This window comes from Vicia villosa, unplaced genomic scaffold (assembly GCF_029867415.1).
Source record: "Vicia villosa cultivar HV-30 ecotype Madison, WI unplaced genomic scaffold, Vvil1.0 ctg.000222F_1_1, whole genome shotgun sequence".
Classification (NCBI taxonomy): Eukaryota; Viridiplantae; Streptophyta; class Magnoliopsida; order Fabales; family Fabaceae; genus Vicia; species Vicia villosa.
Window position 1 is genome coordinate 175215 of NW_026705084.1, and position 12594 is coordinate 187808.

General features: G+C 38.4%; 1 long non-coding RNA gene across 4 annotated transcripts; it reads right to left on the reverse strand.

Annotated features, from left to right (window-relative positions):
- Positions 1-9699: 9699 nt before the first annotated feature.
- LOC131625575 (uncharacterized) lies at positions 9700-11840 on the reverse strand. 4 transcript variants are annotated; one of them, XR_009290895.1, is made up of 5 exons: positions 11277-11840; positions 10943-11198; positions 10335-10424; positions 10008-10097; positions 9700-9901 (listed from the first exon to the last, which is right to left on the reverse strand). It is a non-coding gene; the product is annotated as an uncharacterized LOC131625575 (long non-coding RNA). The 4 variants fall into 4 exon arrangements; XR_009290893.1 differs by having other exon boundaries at positions 10039-10424; XR_009290894.1 differs by having other exon boundaries at positions 10008-10424.
- Positions 11841-12594: the final 754 nt, after the last annotated feature.

Sequence of the window (12594 nt, forward strand, 5' to 3'; positions counted from 1 at the left end):
CGTAACCCTAATTCCTCTTTTTATTTTTTTGATTATTTGAGTAATTGAGATTAATGTGATAATTGACATAGGATGTTAGTTAATATGAGTTTAATGTGAGTAATTGTTGATTAATTGGGTTTAGTTGCTAATCTGAAAATAATTGTGACTAATTAGATCAAGCAAAACTGTTTCAAAATCTGGGCTAGTCCGAATTCCTGTTCACACCCCAATAATAGGCCCAACGCGCCATTGCAATAGATTTCAGTTCAAATCCCTTTTGCTAATTCACCCCCTGTTGCTGGTAGTAAAAAATGAAAAAGTAGTTCTTCCTTTTTTTTCTTCTTTTTCCTTTGCTTATTAATTGTTTTCTCATGGAATAAAAAATAAATAAAAATACATTTTAGGTAGTTTTATGTGTGTACATAATTGTAATATTTTCTTTAGGATTTTTAGAGTTGTTTTACTATTTTTAATAAAATCTTTTCTTAGATATGTTCATGTCTTCGCATGCTTTGCTAGGTTTTACAAACTAATATGAGTGAGTGCCTTAGAAGTAGAATTGAATTCCCATTTTTTGTGTGATATCAGTAGACTCCTATATCCTCATGTGTATAAAAGATAAAAGTGCAATTCCATGTCTTGATTAGATTTTCATTAGGATCCTTTTACCCGATCGATGTGTTCTTCTAAGTGGTTAACCATGTGAACTTGATCTATAAATTGAAATGCATTCATGCAACAATGTTTGTTCCTTTTTGTACATATAATTAGGGATGTTTAGAGGTCCTAAGACCTGGAATTGAAAATTTTAAATCATGTTTTCCCGTTTTACTCGATTTTTCTTTCTCACATGTAAATAACTTGTTTTTGGTTGACGATCGCACCGTAACTTGTACAAATGACTCGTAATTTTGTGTGAAACTTCTTGGCATGACTTTGTGGCAGTTTAGGCATCTAGTAGAGGCTATTTGCTACTGACTTGTACCATTTGATTACATGTTTCTAACTTCATTCGCGATTTGTAACCGTTTATCTAGTATTGACCTAGTGTTGTCTAGTTTTAGTTAGAGTTTTGTATTGCTTCATGCTAATTGACTAATATAGATTAACATAGGATATTGGAACTAAATGAATGAGTTTGCTACTGACTTTAAGCCTATTTCATATGTTCACTTGTTTTTGTTTTGATTAATTGATGTTTGTCCGCTAATTGGTAAGTAACGATGCATGCGATACTTTGGTAACTTTTGTGAATACTTTTGTGTGATACCGTGATGCTTTTGTATTTGATTTGGGACACTCAATCCCTTGTTTTGCTACTGACTTGAGGCTTCTCTCTCTTGTTTCCATGCTTAGCCTCTCATTCCTTGCTTTGATGTGGCTTATTCCTTACTATTGCTTGCCATGTTCCCTTAGACTCTTCCTTCTTTGCTAAAAGGAATTGAGATAGGATAGGTATCCTTGACCTTAGGGCCATTATAGATAATTACAACTTAGATTAGAACATAGAATTAATTCCCTATTGCATTCTTTTTCTTTTCAACTCTTTAAAACATTAATAAACGGAAGATGCGAATCACATTAAGAAAGTGATAGAGAAATGAGTGGGATTCATTCCCTAATCTATTTCTCAATCGCTTAGTGGCATAGAAACGAGTGGGATTCATTCCCTAATCTGTTTCTCGGTCACTACTTAATGGGAGAGAAACGAGTGGGATTCATTCCCTAATCTGTTTCTCAAACATTAATTAATGGGAGAGAAATGAGTGAGATTCATTCTCTAATCTGTTTCTCAAACATTACATAATGGGATGGAAGTGAGTGGGATTCATTCCCTAATCTGCTTCTCGATCATTATACATTTTATGTGATTCAAATCGTGAAGTAATTTCCCTTAAAAAATACACAACCAAAAACACTTCAAAACACCTAACAATGGTTCAGACTAAAGCAAAATAGAGAAAGTGGTGAGTGGCCCGGTATTGGGTACTGTTCATCACTCATCTACCCTAAAAGACACAAACCAATCTCTTTCTTCTTCTTAAGGGCATCGTTATCTCCGTTCCATTGCATCCTAGGCTGTCCCCTTGTGCAAGAACGCGAGCGTTGACTCCGCCCAATTAAAAAACACAAAAACAAACAGAAAATCTTTAGCCGAGCTACGGTAACTCTGATTCCTGAAAAGGATACGTAGGCAGCGGGGTAGGGCCCGTGCGAGTACAATTCTTTCTTTTCCCTACATTCTGCATTCATTCGCATTTAGACATAGACATAGTACACACCCATTAGATAGAAACAAACATAGATGGATACCATCGAGTACGATGGGCGTGAGGGGTGCTAGCACCTTCCCCTCGCGTAACCGACTCCCGTACCTTGATTCTCTGGTCGCAAGACCCTGTTCCTTCCTTTGTTAGGTTTTCTGATATTCCTTTCCCTTATGGGATAAATATATTGGTGGCGACTCTGTTCATTTTTTCGCGAGCGTGCGACAGCTGGCGACTCTGCTGGGGATGTTGCTAGACCTGTTGCTGGTCCATCCTTAGTGAGTCGATCCTAGCCTATCCGTTTGTTTGTTTATTTACTGGGTGTGCTATGTTTTGTCTATACGTGCATTTATTTATTTTATGTATTCATTTTATGTTTCGCATGTCCTGTTTATTTTCTGCTTGCATATCATGTTTATTTCTGCTTGCACATCATGCATATGGATTATATTTTGTGTTCCTTGGGGTCTTCTGTTCTGTTTTGCAGGTTGGGTGGGATGTTCTATGAGGTAAAAGGCCCAATACCCAGGCCAGAGTGACACATAGGATACCTAGGATAGAGTGGATAGTCATGACGCCAACAGAATGTCAGGTTCTGTTGATTGCGATCATGAGACCCACGACCAGTCGAGGTTCAAATGAAATACCATTGTTGGCATGTATTTGCGACAATGATGGTGTTTCAGGAGAACTGATAACGCTGGAAGCCATTGACCTACCTTGACCTAGATTCACCTGTGAGTGGGGTGGGATATACATGACAGGTACCGTTGGTGACTATTCTGTTCTGTTGGTGACTATTGGTTTTCCTGGTATCCAAAAAGGCGTCGGACCTTTGATCCTGTGACATTTGACCTGTATCAGTTATTCAGAAGTTTGTATGGTGGTTACTAAGATTATATGGACCTTGATCCCATGCCTTTGCATTGCATAACATCATTGTTGTATCGACTCCATTTATGAAAGATCCTAAAGTCTATTTCCAAAAAAAAAAGGGGAGAAAAAGAAAAAGGAAATAGAAAAGCGAAAAAGAAAAGAAAAGACATTCTATACAAAAAAAAGAGATAAAAAAAAAGAAAGAAAGAAAATGAAAGATTGTGAAAAGACTTTAGGATCTCTCATAAATGAAACATTGCATTCATATTATCATGCATCTCATAGTTCTATCAGAAGCTTATTGGGGTCCTCTTTCAATCCAGATTTCTGCTTCATCAACAAATTTGACTTCCCTACATCCGTATCATACAAGGATTAATCAGAGGATAATCATGGACCGTCTTGAACAAAATCAGGTTGAACTTCGTAAGGACATGGATACTATGGGGGAGAGGATGAACCAACTCTTGGAGACTCTCCATGTTGTTATTCAGGGGCAAGAAGAGCTCAGACAAAGTGTTGCTAAGTTGGCTAATGGTACTCCGACCACTGTTGCTAATGGGGGGTCAAAACCTGTGCCTGTGGAAATTCATAACAAGGAGGATTCACGTCATGAGAACGATTCTGAACTGGAGGCTTTCAAGTTCCCGATCGAGGAAAATGAGAGAAAATTCCATCTTCTGGAAGAAAGGTTGAATGCTTTAGAAGGTCGAAGCTCCTCAGGTTTAAATGCTATTGATTTGTGCCTAGTGCCTGATATCAAGATTCCTGTTAAGTTCAAAGTCCCCAGTTTTGAGAAATACAAGGGTACCACTTGTCCGATGAGTCACATCAAGGCATTCTGCAACAAGATGGCTCCGTATGCAGAAAATGATAAGCTTCTAATGCACTTCTTTCAGGATAGCCTAAGTGGGGCATCCCTTGAGTGGTATACGCGACTTGAACGAACCCATGTCCGCACATGGGATGAATTAGCAGAGGCTTTTCTCAAGCATTACAAGTACAACAGTGACATGGCTCCTGCTAGACTACAACTCCAAAGTTTAACTCAGAAAGTTAATGAGTCTTTCAAAGAGTATGCACAAAGGTGGAGAGAATTAGCTTCCAGAGTCCAACCTCCACTCTTGGAACGAGAGCTTGTAGACATGTTCATGAATACTCTGAAAGATCCTTATCTGAACATGATGATTGGATGTGCTTCCTCCGAATTCTCAAGTTTGGTTGTCGTAGGAGAACGAATTGAAAACGCCTTAAAGATGGGTAAAATCCAAGATATGGCCAATGCTTCTGAATTCACTGAAGAAGAGAAAAGTGAAACAAATGCAATTTCAGAGAATAGAGAAGAAGAACTCCCTGCCTATCCTCAGGTTCACGTTCTTAACTATCACCAAAATTACCAACAACAAGGTCCACGACGGCCGAGAAGACCACCAAGAAAGATTGACCCGATTCCTATGACCTACAGCCAACTGCTCTCCCATTTACTCAATGAATCTTTGGTCGAACTAAGGGAGGCTAAGCCCCCTCCAACACCGATTCCTCAAGGATATGACTTAAATGCAAAGTGCGAGTACCATTCTGGGACATCTGGACATTCAACTGAGGATTGTAATATTTTGAAACACAAAGTCCAAGATCTCATTGACTCCAAAGCGATATCATTCACTCCAAATGGTCTTCACATGAATTGAAAGGTTTATGGGGCTCCCGATCGAGGGATAAGCAAGACCTGGTCTATCTTGAGCATTGCGCCATATTGCTTTGCTCGAATCCCTAAAAGCGTTACAAATTCCTGGATGACTTCGTCAAAATCTTTTTCCATGTGGTAATCAAGAGTGTTCTTCACAATGCTTCTCATTCTCAAGGTTCTACTTCATATATCAGTTGCCTTTTCTCAGGATCTCCTTCTCAGTGGCCTTGCTAGTTAACAGAGACAAGAAGAATATGAGAAACAAATTGATATGATCCTATTGCCTTTTGCTCATTCGCTTCCATTTGTCGGAATTTCAATTGGTTAAGATCCGAGTATTGGGTCTTCTCCACCACAAATAGATCCCCTCAATTTGATGACCATACAAGGTTCTTTCCATTTATGATGGCAAATACTACCCTAGCAACATCTATGCTTGGGGCTCCCGCACGAGGGATAAGCAAGACATACTCTTATCTTGAGCATTGCATCACTTGCATTGCTCGAATCCCTAAAGTAAGGCAAAAGTTTACAACTCTTGGGTGACTTCGTTGGAGTTTTCTTTTGAAGTAATCTGAAGTATTTGGAAAGAACTGCAAAAAGTATTCAAGATCAACAAGTCCAGACGGAGTCAAGCCTCCTCAACTATGGCAATCATCAATTCATTTTTGCATTTCATTTGTAATTTTCCTTGTTTTGTTAAATGTTTCTTCCATGTAAAACTTGTTTGTTTTTTAATGAAAATAAAAATGCATTGCATATGCTAGTTTCGAATCAATCCATTCGTGTTCACTCATATCTTTCTGTCTATCGATATCAAACTCTTGACTAAAGCATAAAAATATCAAAAGGAGAATGATGAAAAAATAATAATTGCAAAAATCTTTAATCATGTGCTTTTGAATAAAACCCCGCTGAGGATGTACAGGCATTGTTTCAAATCCCCAAACACTGAAGATATAAGGGAGATAGACCCTCGTTAACCCCTTTGAGCCTTGAAGTAGGAGTTCCTTTTCTATACCAAAGAAAAAACCCTCACATTTAACCCAGGGGCAGGGTAGCGTTCAATTAATCTGATCGAGCAATCAAAATTCATCAGGAGTGTGCATCCAAGGACACAACAATGGTTGTCTTTAAAAAGGTTGAGGAAAGTAAATACCACAATGATAATCCCTCATCAATCAAAGAATGAGGCAGCCACAATTACCTCCAACAAATCAGAGATTCAGGATCACACGACTTGTTCAAAAAAAAAAAGAAGTGAATAAAAAAAAAAAGAGAGCCCGTTAAGTCACCAACTTGAAAACAAGTGACTTAGGCAAAAATTAGGGCATCCCGCTGGACTCCAAAATAAAATTCAAAAGAATTTGTCCAGGCAAAAGTTAGGGAAAGCAGAAGCGAAAAACAAGAATTACAAAATAAAAATCCTCATCAAAGGAACAAAGTCGTGTGATGATCAATCAGAAGAATAAGAAAGTGAGTGACTGCCATGTCCAAAGAACCTCATTGACTCCTCAACCATCCCAAATTCCTTGTGAGGGATGAACACTCGTGTCGAGTTAATTGAACATAGGATTGGAGAACATCACGAAGGGGGTGGGTACAAATAATTTTGAGCCTAAAAATCCTTTGTTTTCTAAAAACCGTGAACCCGGCCAAATTACAACCCTTAAAAGTCCTAATTGAAGTAGGGTTTATTTTGAAAGCACACTCCTATGAGATAGCGTTTAACTGACTCCCAATGAAGCGAGACTCATTTCCATGTTGGTATCGTATGCTTGCTTTATCTTCTACATGCAAAAATCGGGGTTGTGTCAACTAGTGATCCATCCACAAGAGGTCGCAACCTCATTTCAATAAAAAAAAAAAAAGAGAGTTTCTTTCAACTTCAAGACCAACATAGGCTTTGCATTAGAATTATCATTCTTAGAATTAACATTCTTTTGCATACAAAACATCTGCTTAAACATCAAAAAAAAAAAATTCAGGATGAGAATCAGTGAGTAACTTGATCATGTCAAAGTACAAGAGACTTGAGAACTCCGAGGAGGAAAAGCTAATCATCTCAAACGTTGACCATCAAGGGGAAAGTTATCCAAAGAACTCCGTTGGGCATGAACAGTTAATGCTTTCCTTGATCACCTCGAGGGGAAGAATTGGAAGACTCCGTTGAGCGTGGTAAAGTTATTTCCATGTTTGTTTGACTTCAAAACAATGAAAGCTCGAGGATTCTAGTAATATGTACCTAATCAGGGGCAGTTGAGTCGAGGTTTGACCTCTCAAGTTCAACATATCTGGGGCAATCAAGTCGAGGAATCTCTCTTGAGTTTGATCAACCTGGGGCAATCATGTCAAGGAATTTCTCTCAAACACAACCAATATGGGGCAGTTACGTCGAGATTAAACAAATCTCTCCAAGGATCCTGTGGGGAAATTTCCTTCATGGGTCATGAAAGCTTGAGGCACAATCCTTTGAGTTATCTTGTCTCTCCCCAACCATAGGAGTCTATTTCTCCTGGAAACTTGGTCTCTCCCCAAGCATGGAGTTTATTTCTCCCGAGAGTTTGTTCCATTCCTCAAGCATATGAGTTTATTTCTCCTAGGAGTCGTCCTACTTCCCTAATCAAGGCTCCTTATTTGGATATCTCATCCCCAACATGGTGAATCGAGGGAATCTCCTCAAGTTGAAAATCCTCCAAGCGGTGGCACATGGTGAGAAGTCACAAGCTATTCTTCAAGGTGCATCTTACAAATCAAAGTCCAATACCTATTGGCACCTCCGCATGGTCCTTAACACTAAGGGGATTCTCCCTGGTGTTTACTTCAATAATGCCTTTATTTGGCATCCTGCATATAGTATTCATTGCATATAACAGTGCATCCTCAAAAGCGTAGCATATCCATCAAAATGGATCATTACGCCATAAAAACTCAAACATGCATACAAAGCATAAGCCAGATAATACAAATCAGCCCTCAATCAGGACAATAATACATCCCCACACAAAAAGTTGTCCTTACAAATTCCGATTGATATCTGCTACCACATTTCAAATCTCTTCCAACCTCGGTGCCGATGCGAGGTATTTTCAATCTCTGATGAGTGTCTGACACAATGTCTTCTTTTGTCCCTCGATGTCGAGTCGATGTTGAGTCTTAGATCGCCACGAGATCTTATTCCTTTCCAAAGTGTGGAAAATCGCACGAGATTTTCTTTCGATGTTGAGTCATAAGATCGCCACAAGATCTTATTCCCTTTTCTTCTGTTGACGAGTTGATCGCCACGAGATCTTCTTTCGATGTTGAGTCATAAGATCGCCACGAGATCTTATTCCCTTTTCTTCTATTGACGAGTTGATCGCCACGAGATCTTCTTTCGATGTTGAGTCATAAGATCGCCACGGGATCTTATTCCCTTTTCTTCTGTTGACGAGTTGATCGCCACGAGATCTTCTTTCGATGTTGAGTCATAAGATCGCCACGAGATCTTATTCCCTTTTCTTCTGTTGACGAGTTGATCGCCACGAGATCTTCTTTCGATGTTGAGTCATAAGATCGCCACGAGATCTTATTCCCTTTTCTTTTGTTGACGAGTTGATCGCCACGAGATCTTCTTTCGATGTTGAGTCATAAGATCGCCACGAGATCTTATTCCCTTTTCTTCTGTTGACGAGTTGATCGCCACGAGATCTTCTTTCGATGTTGAGTCATAAGATCGCCACGAGATCTTATTCCCTTTTCTTCTGTTGACGAGTTGATCGCCACGAGATCTTCTTTCGATGTTGAGTCATAAGATCGCCACGAGATCTTATTCCCTTTCTTCTTTTGACGAGTTGATCGCCACGAGATCTTCTTTCGATGTTGAGTCATAGATCGCCACGAGATCTTGTTCCTTTCAGTCCTGACGTTGAGTCGTAAATCGCACGAGGTCTTTTTCTTTCGATCATTGTTTCATACAACCATTCTCTTTGAAAACCCCGTGTCGGCACCGTTACCACGTTACAAGCTATCACCATTCAACCATTACTCACTATAAATATTTCCACAAGAAAAAACATTTCTCTTTCCCCAGCAGATATCAAACAAAAATAAGGATATCATTTATACCATCTTCTCTTTAGGACAAATTTCTGGCACTTTGATATTTAATCTTCTTCTACCTTGAATGTTCGAAAGGCTAGCGCCAATCTCACCTTCAGGTTTAAGACGATTAAATAGGGGCAGCTGTCATACCCCAAATTTGTCCTACCCTTTAATTTCTAACTGGCTTTAGCTTCGCATTTCATCTGCTTCTCTCCATTAGAGCATTAACATAACTCATGCATTCATTAATCAATAATCTGGAAAGGGATCAAGGGTTATGAGGCAAGCTGGAGTTTCACATAGATCTTGACAAAAGATTATTCATTTCTTCAAAAAAAGGGGATGTTTGACACTTAATCAAGACTATGATTGGTACATGTCTTGCGTTTGATCAGATGGTTTTTGTATATATGGGTTTCTTGACCAGGGGTTTATTTCCCTAATGCCATTGGATCAAGGTTTTTGGATTAAAGTTATTAGGTTGATTCATCTAAGAGGATTGTGCTACAAGTCATCAAACAAATCCTCTTTGTTATTATAAGTCATGGCGTGACTGCTATTGAAGATTGAGTGCAAGTATTGAAGAAAGAAAGGTCATTCAATTCAAGAGGCAATTAGAGAAGAAAAGCTTTGAGTCTCACGGAGATGATGTTGAAAGTCAAAAGAAAGTCAATTGGAATGCTTCACTTTTCATTGAATTCGAGTTTCTTCACAAAGGAAACTACAAGCTTTATCTCATTGTCATTTCAAAATCAAGAGGAGAGATATACAATTCAAGGATAAGACTTTGAACATTGAATTCTGTCAAGATAATTACAGATAAGAGCATTACACTTGGCCGTTACAAGTTCGATCGCGTCATACAACACAAGGAAAAAGCTTTACAAAAAAAAACTATTTTTACAAGTGTTGGTTCCCTAAGCTACACCAAGGGTTACGTTTCCTTCACATTAGCCGAACTTGTAGCTCGCGAAATTCCAAACATGGCACTGAAACCGTTAATCTGCAAACACACAAGAGTTCAAAAGCAAAAGTCAATTCATCATGATCATGTACATGGCTTACAAGACAAAATTCAACACAACAATTCACCATCATATCATACATACGATGTTCAGTTCAGTTAAAAACATCTTGCACCTTGGGTTAGGTGTGTGTCGGATCGAGAACAGGTTCAAGTCATCCAAACAGCATCATACCTGCAACCACAAATGACAACCATAAGAGATCCGCCAGTTCAACTTCATTCAGCTCTATTTCTAGTATAATGTCACATGGTCTTAAGCATACGGTTCAAGAAGACAGATATGAGCAACAATATGGTTCTAGAAAAAAGCTGATATCAAAGTTACATCATCTAAATCCTAAACCAGTTCACAACCTACCCCCTAGCTACTCAGTGCTAGCTGCCTAGCAAATTGAAAACAAAATACAACCTGCAGCGCAAACCAAAATAAAACCGGAGCCAGCAGCACCCAACCTCACCAAAGCCAAGCTGCACCATTAAACTCTTCAAATAAAGGTCCCTGCAATATATTCATCCCTGCATATTATCAAATAAACCAGTCCAAAAATTCAACACAAAACAGCTCTGCAAATAAATAAAAAAACTCAGTTCATGCTCATAAAGAAACAGTACAAACACTCAACATCACCCCTCAAAATCCACTTCCAACTTACCACTTTCATAGCATACAAATCCCACATTCAAACCATCTCACTACTAATAAAACCAGCCCTGCATCAGTTCATTATTCTCCATGAAAAAAATAGAATTAATCACGATAACAGAAAATCGAACAACCTCTAACTTTCTACAATTCCTAAGCATCTAACAGTTAACTAACTTTCAATTCCCAACAGTTTTTTGTAACAGAAAACTAACTACCTAGTACTCAATAACTACTTTCCTAACCACCTCCAAAACCACTTAACAGAAATAACAGAACCATTCAACAGATTATAACAGAAAAAACCAGAAGAGAAAGGGGGAGAATCAAAAACTGAATCAGAACAGAAATTAGAAAAATTCAGAGTAACTAACCTCTCATCATCCTCTATATATCTCAGCTGCACACACACCTTCAGGATCTTCCTCACCATTCTTCAATCCTTCCTTCACAATCTCAGGATTCATCATCTTCAATTTTCCCTTCACTTCCATCCATTCATTCTTCTCCCACCCTCAATCTTCTCTCAACTTCATCATCTTCAACAAAAACCTTCTCTGAAAAATCTTCAAGAAGAATCTTCACCGATTCTCAAACCAATTCATCACCAATCTGGTTCTCCTTCAATCTCTGCATCCTCAAGAACAAAGACTCCATTCATACATCATTCAACAACAGTTCAGAAGGAGAAGAGAAGAAATGACTTACCTCAAAAACCTGTAACAGAATTGCTAAGAGGTTTTCTCTCGATTCAATCTCCACTTCTTCAATGATAACAGAATCGCTCTTCCAATCTTCACCTTCATTCTCCAAGAAACTCACACAGAAAAAGTTCTTCGGCTAACTCTTTACAATCTTCACAAACAACCTCCCGATTCTATAAAAAATCACAAAGAACAAACTCAGAATCCTTCATTTGTTTCTTCATTTGTTCAAGATAAACATCACCTTCGCCTTCATCGTTGTGATTCATCACTCTGACATCACATGATTTTGCGATTCTGCATCTTCGAGAACTTTGCATCATCATCATCATCATCAATAACGAACAAGGAGAAGATGAGAGAGCCACGGGATTGAGCTGAAAGAGATCGAGAGAGTTCGAGAACCGAAACGGAGACGAGAGACTTGCGCAATGAGAGGGCTGAGATTCCGCCGCCGCGAAACTTTCACCGGCACAATGAGTTGAATCGAGAGAGAGCCACCGTACCGCCGCCGTTCGTTTGCGAGTGAGGGGGAGGAGAAGCTCAGAGGATTTGAATCATCACAAAACGTAACCCTAATTCCTCTTTTTATTTTTTTGATTATTTGAGTAATTGAGATTAATGTGATAATTGACATAGGATGTTAGTTAATATGAGTTTAATGTGAGTAATTGTTGATTAATTGGGTTTAGTTGCTAATCTGAAAATAATTGTGACTAATTAGATCAAGCAAAACTGTTTCAAAATCTGGGCTAGTCCGAATTCCTGTTCACACCCCAATAATAGGCCCAACGCGCCATTGCAATAGATTTCAGTTCAAATCCCTTTTGCTAATTCACCCCCTGTTGCTGGTAGTAAAAAATGAAAAAGTAGTTCTTCCTTTTTTTTCTTCTTTTTCCTTTGCTTATTAATTGTTTTCTCATGGAATAAAAAATAAATAAAAATACATTTTAGGTAGTTTTATGTGTGTACATAATTGTAATATTTTCTTTAGGATTTTTAGAGTTGTTTTACTATTTTTAATAAAATCTTTTCTTAGATATGTTCATGTCTTCGCATGCTTTGCTAGGTATTACAAACTAATATGAGTGAGTGCCTTAGAAGTAGAATTGAATTCCCATTTTTTGTGTGATATCAGTAGACTCCTATATCCTCATGTGTATAAAAGATAAAAGTGCAATTCCATGTCTTGATTAGATTTTCATTAGGATCCTTTTACCCGATCGATGTGTTCTTCTAAGTGGTTAACCATGTGAACTTGATCTATAAATTGAAATGCATTCATGCAACAATGTTTGTTCCTTTTTGTACATATAATTAGG